The sequence below is a fragment of the Marmota marmota genome, unplaced genomic scaffold (genome assembly GCF_001458135.2).
Source record: "Marmota marmota marmota unplaced genomic scaffold, marMar, whole genome shotgun sequence".
NCBI lineage: Eukaryota > Metazoa > Chordata > Mammalia > Rodentia > Sciuridae > Marmota > Marmota marmota.
In genome coordinates, this window is record NW_026000164.1 from 3,962,490 (window position 1) to 3,981,261 (window position 18,772).

At 46.5% G+C, this 18,772-nt stretch overlaps 1 non-coding gene across 1 annotated transcript; it reads left to right on the forward strand.

The window, feature by feature from the left end:
• Window positions 1-8,829: 8,829 nt before the first annotated feature.
• On the forward strand, window positions 8,830-8,901 carry Trnac-gca. Its single transcript has one exon. It is a non-coding gene; the product is annotated as a tRNA-Cys (tRNA).
• Window positions 8,902-18,772: the final 9,871 nt, after the last annotated feature.

Below are 18,772 nucleotides of genomic sequence, written 5' to 3' on the forward strand. Positions count from 1 at the left end.
GGAGGCCCGGCGCCCGCACCTGGCCGCTAGCGGGCCCGCAAAGTGGTGGCGCGGGTCGCTTCCGCGCGCCCTGTCCCCGCCCCACGCCCGAGGCTGGGCGCGCCCGGCATGCCAAGCCCTGGTGACCCTGCGGCCGGGTCGCACACGCTCTGTGGCGGTACCGAGCGCTCCGCTGCGCGGGAAATGGCCTCCTGGCAGCAGCAACGCCCGCGTTCTCGTTGCCTGGCACCCTCTGGCTGTCCGGCCCGGTTCCCCGAGGTCGGGCCTGTTCTTTATGCAAACCCTCGTGCGAACACGGTGGGTGCAGGCACAAAGCGAGGCCTCGGAATGTGCAGAGCCGGGAATCTGAAACATCCCCCACGCCGACGGCTCAAACCCACTCCCGAGGAGAGGACAAAAGGACCGCGGAGGGCCGTGGCGTCCAGCAAGGAAGGGGTGCCTCGGTGAATTTACACCAACATGAGGGCTCCCCCGGCGCGTTCGCGTGCCGCCCCTCACTTTGCCCACTTTTCTCATTTTATACAAAATGAAACCAAAGTTCAAGTCATTCGAGCTTGTAGCAGATGAACTTCTTCTCTGCAGAAGCGGCCTTTGACACCTCTCTGATGGCGGGCCGGACTATTTTTCTTACTTAAAAAAAAATATTTACTTGGTTATTTCCAAAGACTAATTCCTAGACAGGGTCGCAGAGCGTGGGCGTTTCCTAAGACTGTTGATGTGCGTTGCCAAACAGTTCTCTCCACAGGGCTCCTCCGTGGGGAGCAGGGAGCAGGGCTGCCTTCTTGGATGGAGAAATGTGACGAGCTAAGGAACACGTGCTTCTGTGGGAACTACTTACAGACGGGCAGTGGCATTGGAATGCTGGGCCCCACTCGATGAATATGAGTGGGAACATTGGTCAACCAGATGGTCCTGGTCTGGCAAATCCAAACATGGTCCCCTCCTGCCTAACACCCTGGGGGATTCCCCATTTTCTTAGGGTAAAATACAAAATCTCCCCAGGTCTGCTCAGGCACTTTCTGCCTCCCCAGTCCTGATAGGTGTTACCTAGCTAGTGGCAAACTGGAGGGGGTGGGTTGCGTTAAAGAACAGAAATTTATCCTCTCACAGTTCTGGAGGCCAGAAATCTATGATGGTGGCCTACATAGTATTGGTTCTTCCTGGAGGCTCTGGAGGACAATCTGCGCCCCACCTCTCTCCTAGCTTCTGGCAGTGTCTCTGTGTCCCTTGGGTTGTAGAAGCATCTTGCCAATGTCTGCTCCATCTTCACTTGGGCTGTTTCCTCCACCCCGCCCTTCATAGGAGGATGACAGTGAGATTGAATAAAGACCCTCTATACTCTAGTATGACCTCATTTTAACTGACCCCATTACATCTGCGATGCCCCTATTTCCAAACTAGGTGACATTCTGGGGTTCTTGGAAGGACATTAATGTTGGGAAGATTCTCCTCAAAACACAAGAAGCCAAGTCCCCAGACTTTAGCACCCCAGTCCCCTCCTATCTTCTGGTACACCCCATCTTCACCATCTTTCTGGGACACTCAACTACTAATCAATTTCCTTCTTCCTGCAAGGTGCTGGAAATGTCACCACCTCAGAGAAGTCTTTGAATCTCTTAGGTGACTAATCCACCCTTCCTGGCCTGTTCTGAGCTCACAGCATGTATCACAGTGATAATTGAGTTGACACTGAGTCACAGTATGTTCATGAGTACCTCCCTCACTAAGATCTGCTTCTGAGGGCAAGAAGCAGGTCAAGGGAATAAGGGTAACAAACATTACCATTCAAGGCCAATGCTGCTTACACGCTGACATAGGAAACCTGCCTCAGTAGGACAGGCGCTAGATAATGAAGGCCTGTGCTGTGTCCACTACAGAGTCCACTGGGAACATCTCAGAGGCAGTGGCCTCTATCCACTGGAGGAAGACTCAAATTCAGGCTCCATTCCCCTAGGGGACACATGAAATAAAACCCATACCCTGACCATGGTTCCATATAAACCAACCCCACTCCACCTTCCTGACCTTTCCAGGACTCACTGTCCTACTCTGTCCCTTTGCTGCAGCCACCCTGGCTTTGCTCTTGCTCCTTGATTCTGCCAAGCCACTTCCTGACGTAAAGCTGGCTTGGCACCACTTGTTACCATTCAGATTCCCTCTGCATGTTACAATTACACCTTCTCTTGTGAGCACTATTCTGGTACTGAGGAGTGAACCCAGGGGCTCTTTACCACTGAGCCACATCTCCAGCCCTTTTTATTTTTAATTGCAATCTTCCTACTTCAGCCTCCCGCATTGTGAGATGAGATGGTGACTCTTACAGACCCCTTGATTCAGCTCCATATTATTCCAGTGACTCAACCTTTGCTACAAAGGTGGTCCTGTGGAAACAGCCCTGTACCAGAGAGGTCTTAAAATTGAGTTTCTTGGAGACTTTCTGAGGCTGTGTCCTCATCTGCAAAATGGAAATAATTATGCCTACAAAAGTTTGCACGAGTCATGTGTGAATTTTAATGCACTTATTAGCAGTTCATGGATTCTTGTCCTGATGTAGCAATGATTTATTAATTATGTTGATAGGAAATGGTATCATTTGCAATTACTAGATGGAAATACACTTATATGTGTAATATTTATTATTTATTCCCAAACTGTATAATTTTGGATATGATATTTTGAAGATAATTTGGGGAATACAGAAGAATATAAAGAAGAAACTTTAAAAATCAGCCAGAACCTCTGTTTTGTAGGCCTCACTTGTATGCTGTGGAGCAAACGATGCAAATGAAGTGCCTACAGCTAAGAGCTGAGGTGCAGCAGGCCAGGTGAAGTACCACAGGTAGGGTCTGCTTCCTGCAAGGCTATGGAAAGTCCCTGTGTTGATGTTGAGGGCACCATGATGCTTGACAGAATTCTGAGAGTGGCTGGGACTCCAAAGGAGCTGAGAAGAGTCTGGGTTTGCAAGATGTGGCCCAAGGTGGGACTTTTGACTATAGGTCAAGAGGTTCTGGTTTGAATTCTCTAGTGCTTCTCTCCTAGGTCCTTAATTTTTTAAAGAAGTAGCTAAGTGTTTTATGAAAACAATACAGTTACTGAAACTACAGAAAAGTATGAAGATGAAATCATCACTAATAACATTACCATGGAAATAAGAGCTGTTAGGATTTTCAGAATATTCCCTGTTTGCTTTTTGTTTGGCTGGTTCTACTTATTCTTATATGGGAGATAATGTTCTGTCATCCAACACTATGATTTCCAAACGTGGCTCACAGTGGGATCCCCTAGTTTTACAAACTTTTAGTGTCTGGGTTTGTGCCCCAGGTATTCTGAGTCAATGCTCTTCTCCCTCTGCGTCAGTGTTCTTAAACCTCCTGGGTGATTCCCACGTACAGTCAGACCTGAGAACTTGACTGGATATGCTTACATGTGGATGTGGCATACTTGACATAACCACTTCTCTAATATTAGGTGTTTCAGTGGTTTAATGTCAATGTTAATAATAGGCATTTCAGTTTTCATTTCACAGTGCTGGGGATCAAACCCAGGCCCTGTGCATGTTACGCAGATGCTCCCCTACAAAACTACATCCCACCTTTGTTAAATATTTAAATAACACTTGAGAGCACTGAAATATCTGTGAGCCAGTATTTGTTCAAATTTCAGGCTTTTGCTAAAGGATGGATTCCTAAAAATTGAATTATGTAAGTCAAAGGGAATTGCCTCTAGTTTTCCTCTCAAGAAAGATTGTACCAGGGCCAGGGTTATGGCTCAGTGGTAGAGCACTTGCCAAACATTCATGAAGCACTGTTTGATCCCCAGTACCATATAAAAATAAACAAATAAGGGCTGGGGATGTGGCTCAAGCGGTAGCGCGCTTGCCTGGCATGCGTGCAGCCCGGGTTCAATCCTCAGCACCACATACAAACAAAGATGTGTCCGCCGAAAACTAAAAAATAAATATTAAAATTTTCTCTCTCTCTCTCTCAAAAATAAAATAAAATAAACAAATAAGGGGCTGGGGATATAGCTCAGTTGGTAGAGTGCTTGTCTCACAAGCCCAAGGCGCTGGGTTCAATCCCCAGCACCAAAAAACTAATAAATAAACAAACAAACAAAATACAGGTATTGTGTCCATATAAATACATATATATAAAGAAAGATTGTACCATTTTAGAGCCTATATAGTACCAGTCTCACCATGCCCTTGCCGTATGCAAATCACTGTTTTATTTATTTTTCTATTTTATTTTATATTATTATTATTATTTGGGGGGGTACAGGAAATTGAATGCAGGGGCACTCAACCACTGAGCCACATCCCAGCCCTATTTTGTATTTTATTTAGAGACAGGGTCTCATTGAGTTGCCTAGTGCTTCCTCCTTGTTGAGGCCGCCTTTGGCCCAGGAAGGGGATGGTGTGGAGGAGGGCGAAGGACATCCAGGATGATGGCAAGAGGAGGAAGCTGGAGAATGAAGGAAGAGGAGAGGGAAAATCAAGGGAGAAAAGAGGTGGAGGACTGGGCTCTTGGCTCCAGGTGGCTTGGTGAGTCATGGGAGGCAATGAGAGGGTTCTTGCCTCAGAGTTGCCTTGCCTGGGGGCAAAAGATGTGATCAAACAAAACAGCTCACCAAACTGGGTTCAGAGAGTGAGGTGGAATGTGCCCATGGGGCAGAAAGACAGTGTGGAGTGACTGGAAGAAATGTCCCCTCAGGTACAGAAACTGCCTGGTTTATGTGGGCCTGAGTGGCTTCTAGAATTTAAAGTGATGATTGACAAGTCGTCCAAAGAGTAGGGGTGTGGCTCTGGGGAAGACTGAGGGTTCCCTAATCTGTAGCAAATTCGTGTAGGTCCCTGATGGGAGATCCTCAAGTAGGCCAGATTTGAGCTGGTCCCCTGTATTTCCAGGTGCAAAGGACACCAAGTTTGGTATCTGGAAATAGCAGACTCTTGAGTCCCGGATGCAACCCCTGATGTGGCGAGTGTGGCGCAGTCAGCCTTCCTAGCCACCTGACAACATGTAGAGTTCAGATAGGTATCTGGGGAATAAAGGGGGATGCTAAAAATAATTCACATTGCATACTTTTTGGAAAAGCTTGTTTATTAACCAAGAAATTTGTTTTAGTACATTGGTGGGAGCCGCAGTCCGGCTGGCTGCAGCAAAATAACCGGGGGGGTGACGAATAACTTGTGAACGTTGATACAGCAGGAGAGGGAGCCGTTTATTGCAGGACAGGAGCAGTATTTATACATTCCACACAGCTTATCTAATTAGCATAAACTAGATACATCAGTCAACCAATAAGGAATCTCCACACTTAATGGCTCGCTTTTGTTACTTCTCAAACCACTCCCTCTGGCATTTTGCCAGGCACCATCCCGACTTGTTTACGAACTCTAACATTCCCCTGGCAAAATTCCAGGTGTTATTTTGACTTGTTTACAGACTCCAATAGGTGGGCCTACAAATTGTTCCATTCAGTAGTTATTTTCAAAGATATTTACTGAAAGTGCTTACTGCCATGATAATTTTCTTGCATAAAATCATCTCTGGCACCAAAATAATTTAGAACATTCACTTATATGTCACCTTTATATTAATTGGCAGAACAGAACAGCTTGTTTGGATGCTCTTGTGAGTTACATATGCATCACCACGGGTTCCAAAGACATTTCTGCTTCATTTTGTTAGGATTTACTTTTTTTTTTAATTTTAATATTTTATTTTTTAGTTTTCGGCAGACACAACATCTTTGTTTGTATGTGGTGCTGAGGATCGAACCCAGGCCGCACGCATGCCAGGCGAGCGTGCTACCGCTTGAGCCACATCCCTAGCCCCTTGTTAGGATTTACTAACTAAAGATTTCCTTGTGAGAAGGCTGTTCCTCATTTTTTGTTTGTTTGATTTAGTTGTAGTTGAACACAATATCTTTATTTTAGTTATTTATTATTTTTGTGTGGTGTTGAGGGTCGAACCCACAACCTTACATGTGCTAGGGGTGCACTCTACCGCTGAGCCACAACCCCAGCCCGGTTTTGTTCGTTTGAATCACAAGGCAGGGCTCCACCTGAATTGCATTCTTGTATTTCCACAGCAAAAGCAGAACTCTGCCTTCAGTACAGACTGCGACAGCATTCACCACCGCAAGTCAGGCGTTACACCTTTGACAAAATGAACCTCCAAAAGCTTTGCTTTGACTCCATGAGTTCGGTGCCAGGACAAGAGGCCTGAAAGAGGGATTGTCCCCAGTCACTGACTAATATTCACCCTTCTCAACGAGGGCTTTGTAGCTCCTCCACTTCCAGAGTCACCAACTGATGACCAGGTGTTCCTTGGGAGGGGTGTCTTCCTGGGAAAGGGTTCTCTCTGTGTCTGGGGGGGTTGGACAGGAAGGAAGAGAAAGGACAAAGAGGGCAGCCCCTGCCCCTCCCAAAGTCTGGGGTTTAGATCCCGGATAGAAATCCAATCCCTGCGTCCTGGTCCCGCCCACTCTCAACAGCCCCCAGCGCCCAGGCAGCTCGTGGAGCCTCTTCCAGGTCAAGCCTGGGCTGGGTCAGGGTTTTCCTGTGGCCCTGAGCTCTCCTCAGTGTTTACTTTCTCCTCTTTGTATTTCAATACCAATCTTAATGGTTTTGATAATTTGTTTTGGTGCTGGGGATTGAACCCAGGTGCACTTACCACTGAACTTTTAATTTTTCCCCAGTCCTTTTAATTTTTTACTTTTGAGACACAATCTCTCTAATCTGCCTAGGTTGGCTTAAACCTGCACTCCTCCTGCCTCAGCCTCCTGAGTCACAGGGATTACAAGCAAATGTCACCACGTCCAGCTTATATTTTATAGTACGTTAACACAATACCTTTACTTACTAATATGTGGTGCTGAGGATTGAACCCAGTGCCTCACACATGCTAGGCAAGCACTCTACCAGCTGAGCTACAGCCCCAGCCCTAGCTTAATGTTTTTAACTCAGGAATGTGTGGCTCTTTTGGGTGGCCACTTTGTAATCAAGAGCTACTTCTGGATACTCAGGGCTGGCTTGTGCCTCAGTGCTTAGAATGTCACCATGTAGAGCTTCAATACCTGTGATGGCAGAAGAATGGAAGCCAACGGAAGTATACAAGAGAAACAATGGCGCCCACGAGGCGGGGACAAGTATGTTTTCAGAGAGGCACTGGGGTCCACGGTGTCTATGCAGGTTTGGTGGCCTTGCACAGGGCCTGCTACATCTAATAAACCAGTTTCATCTGAACAGCTATTAATTTGGATGTCATTACATTGTGATTTCATTTGTACTGGTTTCTAAAATTATTTTGTCTTTACAGTGTGTAAAACTGGAATCACAGGCATTTACATCTTATCTGGTGTACATATCTGTGTATGAGCACTATGATAACTGAAATTAGACCCTGGGCTCTTGCTGTTTAAAGGTATAGAGAGAAGGGCAAGGGTGTTATGTGGAAACTGGGGGACGGGGACGGAATGGAGGCTTAATTTTTCTCTGAGTGCCATTTTCAATTCTGAACCATGCAAAAGCATCACTCACACAAAAGCCAATTAATTCACACCTTCAGTTCAAACCTCTGGTTTCCAGAAGCCTCCTTTGACTTCTCTCAAGGCACCCGGTAAGGTGGGCTTCCTGCTTCTCTGGGTAACCCCATCACATAAAGGGGAGGCCTGTAAGAGCAAAGAGAAGGGAGGGAGGGGGCTCCAAGGAGGCAAAGCTCTGGAGGTGATAGAAGGTGATAAATCAGGTGATAGAAGCATAGTACAGTGCAGGGTGTCTGCTACCATCTGTGTTTATGCAGCAAGGACTGTGCTGTTGCCTGCAGATGCCTGGTGAGTGGCTACAAGCAGGACTGAAGACTTTCCATCTCTACCTCCTTGCATCCTGATGGGCAGCAGCCGAGGCCAGGCAGGGTAATAGGTGACTCTTTGACTCTTGATCCTGCCTCTTCAATTACTGTGGTTTGGAGCAAGTTGCTTCAATTCCCTGTGTCATTGCCACCCATAGTGCTACCACAAATAATTTTTAATCTATATATATATGAAGACTTAGAACAGTTTATCTAACACATTACAAGTGCTTAAAAAACACTAGATGTTATTGTTATGCTCGAATTCGGGACCCCCAAAAGACCACCAGAGACCAAGATCGATATAAGCAACAAAGAGGTGTTTATTGCGAGCTAGCTGGGTTCTCCATGCACACACAGCAACTGGTGATGCTGAGAGGCCCCGAGCCCAGGGTTTGCAGCAGTTTTATACACTCTTTGGGGAAGGCAGGGACTTCATAGCATCTCTTAGCAAATCATCACACACAGCGGGAAAATCATAAAAAACTCTAAAACATGATTAGCACATTCACTGGCAGGAATAAGTTGGGTAAGGGTGATTGGCTAGCACAAGAGGGGGATTCTTTTGAACTCATTGGTTTAAGCCACGAGGGGAGTATGTGCTGAACTACATGGTTTCCCAACATGTTATCAACCACCATAAACTACTAGGAGGGTCATCTAGCATCCCAGGTATTTTCCCTGTCTCATGCTGATTGATGGCTGCTAGGGGGTTGCTATGGGTCCTCACCTAGCCAGACTGAGTCAGGGACACCTGGCACAGCAGATCTCTCCTGTTATTTGTAGATAAACAACTCAGCAGGGTGGGTATGTGCCTAGTAGTGCTCTGTGGGTCTTTCCAAGGACAAAGGTCGAGCCTCTTCCTTGGACAGGCTTTGCTCTGAGGTAGAAGCTGGTTTTTCAGTTATAATTACTGCAGAGGTCCTGGGTGTGGCTTCTGCAGTAAGGAGTGCTCTGGAAGTTATTTCTTCCAGTAGGGGGTGTAGCTCAGGGGTAGAGCATTTGACTGCAGATCAAGAGGTCCCTGGTTCAAATCCAGGTGCCCCCTAGTTGTTTATCTCCAGGTCTCTGTCCTCCAATTTATGCAGTGCCACCATTTATATGAAATTAAATCAGGTGATAGAAGCATAATGCAGTTGCAGGGTGCCTGTCATCTGTGTTTATGCAGCAAGGACTGTGCTGTTGCCAGGCAAATGCCTGGTGAGTGGCTAAAAGCAGGACTGAAGACTTGCCATCTCTACCTCCTTACATCTGGCTCTTTTAGCTGAGTCACCTTGAATTCCAGGAACAAAGTCTGATGTGATAAGTCCAAGCTCACCCCAGCTCACACACATACAACAGTAACTTTCTTAAGGGAAAAACCTCCTCCTCTCACCCAACCTGATCAATCCTGAGATAATGATGGACCTACCACACCTGCTGGAGATCACTGGCTTTAGCTGCTGACAAAAGCTGCCAACTATGCAAAACCCCAGCCCTTGCCCTTGTTGACTTTCTGTAAACCCTCAAGGTCATTGCCAGTTCCTCAAAAACAGGGCTGTGTCCCTTGGTTTTCTCATTGGAGCTCCACTGACTGAACTCCCTGCATGCTCTTCACCATGACCTCTCTGTCTGGATTTTGGAGAAAGCGGCCAGACCTGATTTGTTGGGTCTTCAGGGTCACTCTGGTAACATTTACAGGAAACACCGGAGGGAATGTACATCAGCAACACATACAGATTATCCTCAGAGGAACACAAAAGACACAGGCCAGCGTGGGTTTCCATGGTCAAGAAATGAATGCGAGGGAGATTTTTCACTGCACATTTTTGTTCCTTTTGAATATCAGATCATGTGAACTTTCGTAAATTCAGAATTCATTTTTTAAAAATACAATTGAAAATTGAACTACGTTAGGTCTCATTACCAAGACTATTTGATCTGGTTGGACACAGGGCACCACTCCTTTTGTGTATACCAAATTTTCCATAATAAAAAGTGTTTTAAAACCTCTTTCTCCTATATACACACATATATATTACATATAAAATAGGAAGATCCTATGTTCTTCTATTAAAAAGTGCTATTTTCTTTTTTGGAAGACTGGAGATTTAACCCAGGGGTGCTTTACCACTGAGTCATATCACCAGCCCTTTTTATTTATTTATTTTTTGAGACGGGCTCTCGCCAAGTTGCTTAGGGCCCTCACTAAATTGCTGAGGCTGGCCTTGAACTTGAAATCCTCCTGTCTCCGCCTTTCAAATCCCTGGGATTACAGGCATGCGCCACCACACCCAGCTAGAAGATGTTACTTTCTTTGCTGTTCTGATTTGCTTTTGGATCTTGCACTAATAACTTTCATATTGGTATATAGGGAAACTTTATTTATTTCTCTGGTTCACTGGCACCATGACTGGTCTCAATAGCCACACAGAGCTAGGTGACAAATGTCTACACCCCTGATGAGCACTAGCTAGTCTGCTGTTTGGCCAGGTGGACCATCTGTCCAGAGATTAAAAAAAAAAAGAAAGCACTTATCTCCAACTTCACCAAGGACTCTCCTTGGAGACACTCCTAGGACCTAAAGATTAAGTCACTTGAAGATAACATCACCCTGTGAAAGTGAGACTAGAATCAGCATGCAGTGGGTAACATCGACCCTGGAAGAAGCAACCCAGAGAGGCATGTTTATGAATCACCCAGGCGATTGCTTTGGATGGAAATGTCAGTCTAATTAGTTGTGTCTTAGCCTTTCAGTCTAAAGTAACCAGTGGTGAGCTATTAGCTCCAGAACAGACAGGGAGTCTGACATGAAGGATGTGGTAGATGTTTTCCCTAACACTGCCACCCAGGCAGAGCCCCTCTGTCCCCTGTGTTCTAGAAGGACTTCTTACAATATTGAAACAGAGGCCCACTTTATGCTCTGAATAGAGCCCTTGCTGCTTGGCCACTGCGACTGATTTTTTAAATGGACACATTTCTTTCTCTTCCTTTCTCCTGCTCCTCCCTAATCTCTCCCTTTTTCTAATCTCAAGGAAACAGGGTCACCTTTCTTCCTTATCCTAGGCAGAGTTATCTGTCCCTGAGCATACACCCACCATAGGAACAAAGTCATCCAGACTTTGGGGATGGCACCAAAAGATCTCAGAAATGACTCTCCCAAATTAACAAGCGAATCACAACAGAGAACAGGAGCAATGCAGCCTGGGAATCACCTCTTGAAAAGCCCCCTGTTCCTGCTGAAGGACAGAGTCACAGCCTCTGGGACAGGAGCCTCCTGTGTTTCTCCTTTGCTAGCAAAGCAATAAACCTTCTTTTTCTTTTCCTCAAAACCACATCCCTGTTATTATATTGGCATCTGGGACAAGGACTAAGCTTTCGGTAACAATATGATCCCAATTTTTGGTTCTGGTGTTAGACTATCTGGATTAATGAATTTCTCTCAGCTTTATCTTTTTTTTTTTTTTTTTTGTAAATTGGGGACAATCAGCACCTATCTCACAGTGTCCCATGCAGTCAAAAGGAGGCAATTTCTGGAAAGCAGTTAAGAGTTCAGTCCCATAGGTGCTGTTCCGGGAAGGATGGAGAGTCCTGGGGAGTGGGAGAGGACATAGACACCAGGCAAGAAGGTCTTCTGTCTCTAGCACCAGAGGATGACACCTTAGAATGCAAATTGCCAGCGCTTGGCTTCTAAGTTCTAAGTTCCAGCAGGGGATTCAGGGAATCATGGTAGGCTTAGGAGCAGCCTAATGTCCTTGTGTGGCAGCGCCATCTAGGCACCGATGGGAGCACCTGAGGAAGAGATGCCATGAGACCAGCATGGATTCACGACAGCAGGAAACCAGATGGGCCATGCCTACATGGGGTTGGGGTAATGTGGGGGCCAGGGGCACTCCCCCCATTACTGTGGCACACTGAAAGCAACTTTGGAATATTGGTGCAGCATGTGGGACACATTGAGGGATCCCAGAGTGAAGTCATTACATTTTTTATATCATTATTATTATTATTATTATTATTATTATTATTATTTTCATACAGGCAATTGAACCCGGGGGCACTTAACCACTGAGCCACATCCCCGGCCAATTTTTACATTTTATTTAGAGACAAGGTCTCACTGAGTTGTTCAGGGGCCCACTAAGTTGCTGAGGCAGCTTTGAACTTGATTCTCCTATAACTGGGGTTCACTTGACTATGTATATGGCTTGTGGCTTTGAAACAAATGCTTATTTTTCTTTTTCCCCATCTTCTTTTCCCTGATATTTTCCTCTCGGATCTTCTTTTCCCTGAGCTTCTCCTCCCTGATCTTTTTTTCCCTGAGATTTTCCTTCCTGATCTTCCTTTCCCTAAACTTCTTCGGCCTGAATCTCATTTTCCCTGAATCACTTCTATAAAAGCCCCCTGTTCTTGCGGATGGGCAGAATCACAGCGTTTGGAACAGGACTCCTCTGAGTTTCTCCTTTGCTAAAGCAAAGCAATAAACTTCTTTTGCCTTTTCCTCAAGACCTTGTCTTCATTAGAAGGTTGGTGTCAAGGGCAAGGACCGAGCTTTCGGTTACACTCCTGCCTCAGCCTTCCAAGACACTAGGATTACAGTTGTGCACCAACATGCCCACCTAAATCGTTAAATTTTCTGCCATCCAGCTGGGCACGTTGGTGCATTCCTGTAATCCCAGTGGCTCAAGAGGATGCAACAAGAGAATGGAGAGTTCAAACCCAGCCTCAGCAATTTAGCGAAGCCCTAAGCAACTCAGCAAGACCCTGTCTCTAAATAAAATATTAAAGAAGGCTGGGATGTGGCTCCATGGTTAAGTGCCCCTGGGTTCAATCCCTGGTACAAAAAAAAAAAAAAAATTGCATCCAGTAGAATGGGACTTGAAATAGAAATCAGCCTGTTTGGTAAAAGAATGTAAAGTTCCATATCCTCCACCACTTAATTTTGGTTCACGTAGCAGATCAGGGGGCCCAGACACTAACAGTGACAACAATGCATAAGTCCAGGAGGCCCATTGATCTACTGGGGGTGAGAGGGAGCCAGTGAGGTTTCTGGTTTGTGGGTGTATGTATTCTGTCCTCTAGAGAGAGGACAATATTTTGGAACAAGAATTATTCATTATAATTTTCCACAGCCTGAGAAAATAGTCTCAAGAGAATCACTTGCATTTGCTCTGATTGCAGCCTCACGAAGCAACCTTGCTGGCTAATTGGGTCTCCCAGGTAACCTGAAGGGCATTCTGGCTCATTATGGATCAATCTTTGAGAGTCTAATTAGGAACGTCTTGAGAGCCTGGTCAAATCAGGTTGCATCTACTACTGGAGGGATCTGTTCTGCAAATTGAAGCTCAAGCCTCATACCTTGATGCCTAGCCTGAAGGGCTGCTGGCTCGGGATTTCTGGTGCTTTTTGGAAGCTAATTATTAGCACTTGGGTAAGGATGATGGTGAGGGGCAGAATGAACGTCATAATCTAGCAAGTACTGTGGAGGCGGAGTTAGCCTACTGGGACCACCAGGGATGAAGTGGCCCTTGAGAATAACAGTTGTGAGCCATGTTGGTGAGTGGTGTCCTTGGACCCTGGTACTTTCACTTTTAGGAATCAGTCCTAGGGATACAATCTGAGAACTGGGGAAAACATCTACTCATGTTCATTAGAGTCTGGTTTATAATATTAAAAATAAATTAATCACTTCCCAACATTCTGGGCTGTCATTCCCTCGTCCCTCCTACTTGTTCTAGAAGGGAAAAACTCCACCTGGGAAAACCCCCATGGCACTCTTACTCTAGACGCGAGCCGAGGTTTGTTACTGGAAAAAAAAAAAAATACAGTCCTGGTATGTTAGTTTGTCAGGATTATCATAGCAAAAAGTCACCGACTGGGTGGATTGAAAAAACAGGATTTTAATTTCTTTCAATTCTGCAGGCTGGACGTCTGAGATCAAGGTTGGCTCCTTCCCAGGTCCCTCTGCTTGACGTCCTTCTGTGTCTCCACGCAGTTCTCTCTGTGTGTCTGTGCTCCACCTCCTCTTCTATTAATAAGGGCACCACTGGTCACATTGGATCAGGGCCATCCTAATGACATTGTGTCTGTGTGTGGTCCTGGAGATGGAACCCAGGACCTGTATGTACCAGGCAAGTGCTCTCTACCACTGAACTACATCCCCAGACCTTTTTTTTTAATTGTTATTATTTTTAAAGAATTTTGAGACAGAATCTCACTAAGATGCTGAGGCTGGCCTCAAACTTGGGATTCTCCCAGCAGCCTCCCAAATATCTGGGGTTACAGGTGTGCACCACCTCACTGGCCTAATGACCTTGTTTTAACTTAATTACCTCTGAAAAGACCCTATCTCGAAATACAGTCACACTCTGAGGTCCTGTGGGGTTAGGACTCCATATATTGTGTCCTAGGGGACACAAGCAGCCCATAACCCCTGATAAGTAGCACTCTTGCTGCAAGTCACGAGCTCAGCTCTGCTGTGGGCATCCCATGCTGCCCAGGATCTCCCTTGCTCCTCTAGCCTGGGCTCTTCCCAGCTCCTGGATGACAGCAGCACAGCTTCTCCTCTCCCCAATTTCCAACACTCTCTCCACTCCCCACCCTCAGCTGGGGTCCTCACTGCATATTTAACCAATTGGACCCCCTGCTCTGCCACATCAACTCCACCAACTCTCCCTCCCACCTCCTGCCATGTCACCCTTGGCCATTCCTCCTGCTCCGTCCTCACCAGCTTTCTTCTCTCGGTGGGGTCATTCGTGTGCACACCATGACGCTCTAGGAGCACGTATTCCTTGCCCCCTCCTCCTGGGCTGCTGCTGTTCTCTGTTGTGACCCAGCCGTCTACATCGCCATTTCCTTCCCCTCCCTCTCTCCTAACTCACACTGAGTTTCTGTTTTCACACTCACTGAGTCAAAGTCGCCAATGACATTCATGCTACCAAATCCAACGACCCAATGATCCACCTCTTCCTTGATTCCTTCCCATATTATTAACATTATTTGTTTTTGTACTGGGGATTGAACTCAGGGGCCCTCGACCACAGAGCCACATTCTCAGCCCTTTTTCATATTTGATTTAGAGACAGGGTCTCACTGAGTTGCTTAGCACCTCACTTTTGCTGAGGCTGGCTTTGACCTCGTGAACTGGCTGCCTCATCCTACCCAGCCGCTGGGATTACAGGCCTGCGCCACCACGCGGGGCTTAACATTTTTATTTATTTATTATTTGTTTTTATGTTGGCAATTGAACCCAGGGACTTGCATATGCTAGGCAAGGAAGGGCTGCCAGTAAAGCACACTGTTGTCCCTGGTTAAGGATTTTTAGTACAGTACACTTGTCACACCCAAGGAACCAATATTGACAGATCAGTATTAACTGAATTCCATTCTCTGTTCAGTTTACCTTCAGGTTCACGGAAGCCCTTTCTGTCCCAGTGTCCCACTCAGGGTGCTGCATTGCCACCAGTTGTCCTGTCTCCTTAGGTATTTTTGATTGAGACAGTTCTCAAAATTCGCAGTTGTAATGTCCTTAACAGGTTTTAGTTCTTGTTGTTTCGTTTTCTTGGGGGGTTTTGTTGTTGTTGTTTGGTACCAGGGATCGAACCTAAGGGTGTTCAACCACTGAGCAACATCCCCACTCCTTTTTATGTGGTTTTTTTTTTTAACCTTTTAAATTAAAAAAAAATTATTTGTTCTAATTAGTTATCCATGACAGTAAAAGGCACTTTGACACTTCATACATAAATGGGGTGTAACTTCTCATCTTCTGGCTGTGCATGGTGAAGAATTCCACCAGTCGTGTAGTCACATGTGCACGTAGGGTGATAATGTCTGATGCATTCTGCTACCTTCCTCCCCCATACCCCCTCCCCTCGCTTTGCTCCCCTCTGCCTAATCCAAAGTACCTCTGTTCTTCCTTAGCAGGGTCTCACCAAGTTGCTGAGGCTGACCCTGGACTTGCGATCCTCCTGCCTCAGCCTCCCAAATGGCTGGGATTACAGGCAGGCGCTACCACACCCAGCTTCCTTGATGGTTTTGAAGAGTACATCTCAGGTATTTCATAGAATGTTCCACAACTTGGAGTTGTCTAATGTTTTTATCATTAGACTAGAGTAATGGGTTTGGGGAGGAAGTTCCTGACGGTATAAGGTTATTCTCATGTTTATATATTTCTCTTCCTGATGTTGGTATATATCCTTAGGTATTATCAACACACAGATGTTAACCTCAAACACCTGGCTGTGAAGTAACTATTTTTCTCCTTTCCATATTGCATTCTTCTTCTTTTTTTTTTTGTCCCATATTTTACTCTTTGGAAGGAAGTTGCTACAAACAGTTTACACTTAGGAGTTAAGTTACATAACCACATAAAAGTATCTGCATAAATTATTTGAAATTCTTTTACCCAAGAGACTTAGCTGTTGTCCCCTATTTATTCACTCAATCATTTATTTATACCATGAATATTTATTTTATACTCTGGGTTACAATCTGATGCTATTGATTTCTTGCTTGCTTCCTCTGGAATCCCGCAGGGACTCTGGGCCAGAGCACAGTGCAGGTAGGGGCCACAACCACAATGCCAGACCCTTGGAAATCTGCCCAGGGACACGTTGCCCGTGACTTGTATGTTATCACCTCATCTCACCCTACTAATGCAGAAAACAGCCATTTAATATGTAACAGATTTTCTGTTTATTTTCAGGTAAGGGCTCCAATTGCTCTGGGTATCCAAACCTCAGACGTGGAGCCGACACAGCCCCATAGGGATTCCCCACAAGGTGATTGCCAAGTGAAGGGGCAATCCAGGCGGGGCTGCCCTGCATCCAGGCCTGCACACAGGAACATTACAGTAGCACTGTTAGCTCGGAGATAGAGGAGACCCCTGGGCGTCCTAGCCTGTCCCTCTGTGCCGTCCCAAACCCTGCTCATGGTGTCTGTTTGCTGAAAACAACACAAGTCCCAATCCAACAGTCATTGCTTGAAAACCAGAGCAGTTTGCAGAATGGGCTCTGCAGTAGAAAACCAGGGCCCAACTTAGCATTGGGAGGTGGCAGACAATATGGGCACTTGGGTGTCTCTGTGGTCACTCTCCCCGCCCTCCAGGACAGGGGACATCCACAACCACCATCCTTAGCAAAACCAAGTCTCCTTGCAGGTGGCAGGGCTCTGCCTGCTGGGGGTTTTGAGCCCATTACTGGGTTAACAAAAGCAGAAGAGTGTGGCTTCTTGTGGCTTTTCACAGTGTAGGGAGCTGCTAAGTGTCAACCTTTAAATAACAAACACACAGAGACTCCCTGCAGAGTATTTGGGGGTAGCAGCGCTCTGCTCTGCAAGGGGGAACACAGGCCAGGAGAACCAGGGGCGGATTCCAGGGGTCTGGGTGAGGGACACACTCCATAAGCTGCCTGGCCAGGAGGATTCCCAACAAGGGTCCTCAAGGATCAACAAGAAGGGACAGTCGCCGACGTCCTCACAGAGGTCTCCTTTGTGCCAGGCTGTGGTTTTGTGGAATCTCTTGCCACAGTTCCTGTTCTCAGGCCCTGGGGGGTGAGCTCCCTCTCTTCCTGGCCTCCTGGCCCTTAATCAGGGCTCCATACAGGAGGTTCCAACAGGCTCCTCTGTACCCCCGCAGCCAGCAGGGCCTTTCTGTAGTGTGCCATGTGTCATCACAGGGGCAGGGGACCAAGGGCCGCACAGTGCCCCTCCAGCCAAGAGGATTCTCTACTCCATCTGGAAAGAGGGGCCTCAGGTCACCTCACACTGGCCGTGCCTGAGCCCCTGGGCCCTAGCTCTGGTGGCAGTAAGTTCTCCCCTCTGGGAACAGAGCCTGGAAGCAGGAATGAGGGCTGAGCCCTGGGGCTGTGTGGGCAAGGGCTGGGCAGATCCTCATTCTTGGGACATCCCCGGGCAGATGTCCATCTGGGGCCAGGTGTACCAGCGTAGAGGACTTGGCAGAGGTGGCTGGCCTGGGAAGGGACACCATTTGGACACCATTTGCAGTTTGTCCCAGGTACTTTCTCCCTGGGCTTGGAGTCGAGCCCAGGGCCTCACATATGCAAGGTGAGTGCTCCACCACTGAGCACATCCCCAGTCCCCACACCCTGGACTTTCTGGCCTTCTCTTCTGTGAAATGCTGTCCTCTGAGCCACCCTCCTGTCCTGCTGCGACTTCACAGTTACCACATTCTTGCTGTGTGGACAAGCCCAGGACTTCAGACTTGTGGCAGCTGGCAGTGTTACAGGGCAGGGGCCTCCCAAGAAACTTAGGTAATGCAAAGACCCCCCACTTCTAAGCCCGGATTCTTCATTTACCCCCCTGTCCCGCCCACTTTTCAGCCTGCCGTGGAAATGGTGTTCTCCTCGGTGAATGAACTGGCTGTGAAATAGAAGCTAAGGGAAATAAAATGACCAAAAAAACACAGAACACAGAAAATAGTTTCAAAAGTGGAAGCAAGACAGGCAATCTGATCAGATGGACCGAGCTTCTGCTCAGGACATTGCAAGAATCTTAAAGCACTTTAATTCTACTCACTCCCACCTTGACCTATGTAATACCATTTTTTTTAATTATCTATGTATTTTTAAACTCAATTAGACATTATTATTGTTATTTTATACAATCAGTATTCATTTATATTTATATACACATTTATACACACATGGAGCCCGCTTTATTCATATCAGGAAACATCAAAGAGATTCTGTAGAATGTTCTTCTCCAAAAAAGATTAAAGGTGGGCTGTTCCGTTCCTAACAGGTTACGCCCATTTCCAGAGCTACTGTGAGGAACCTTCCTGGCAGAGTGGAGAGAAAGGTCACGCGCATTGGGCACTATTGCTGTGGGAGAGCCACGGGACGTTCCCAATGCCAGGCCTATCTTAAAGCACTTTAATTCTACTCACTCCCATCTTGACCTATGTAATACCATTGTTTTTTAAT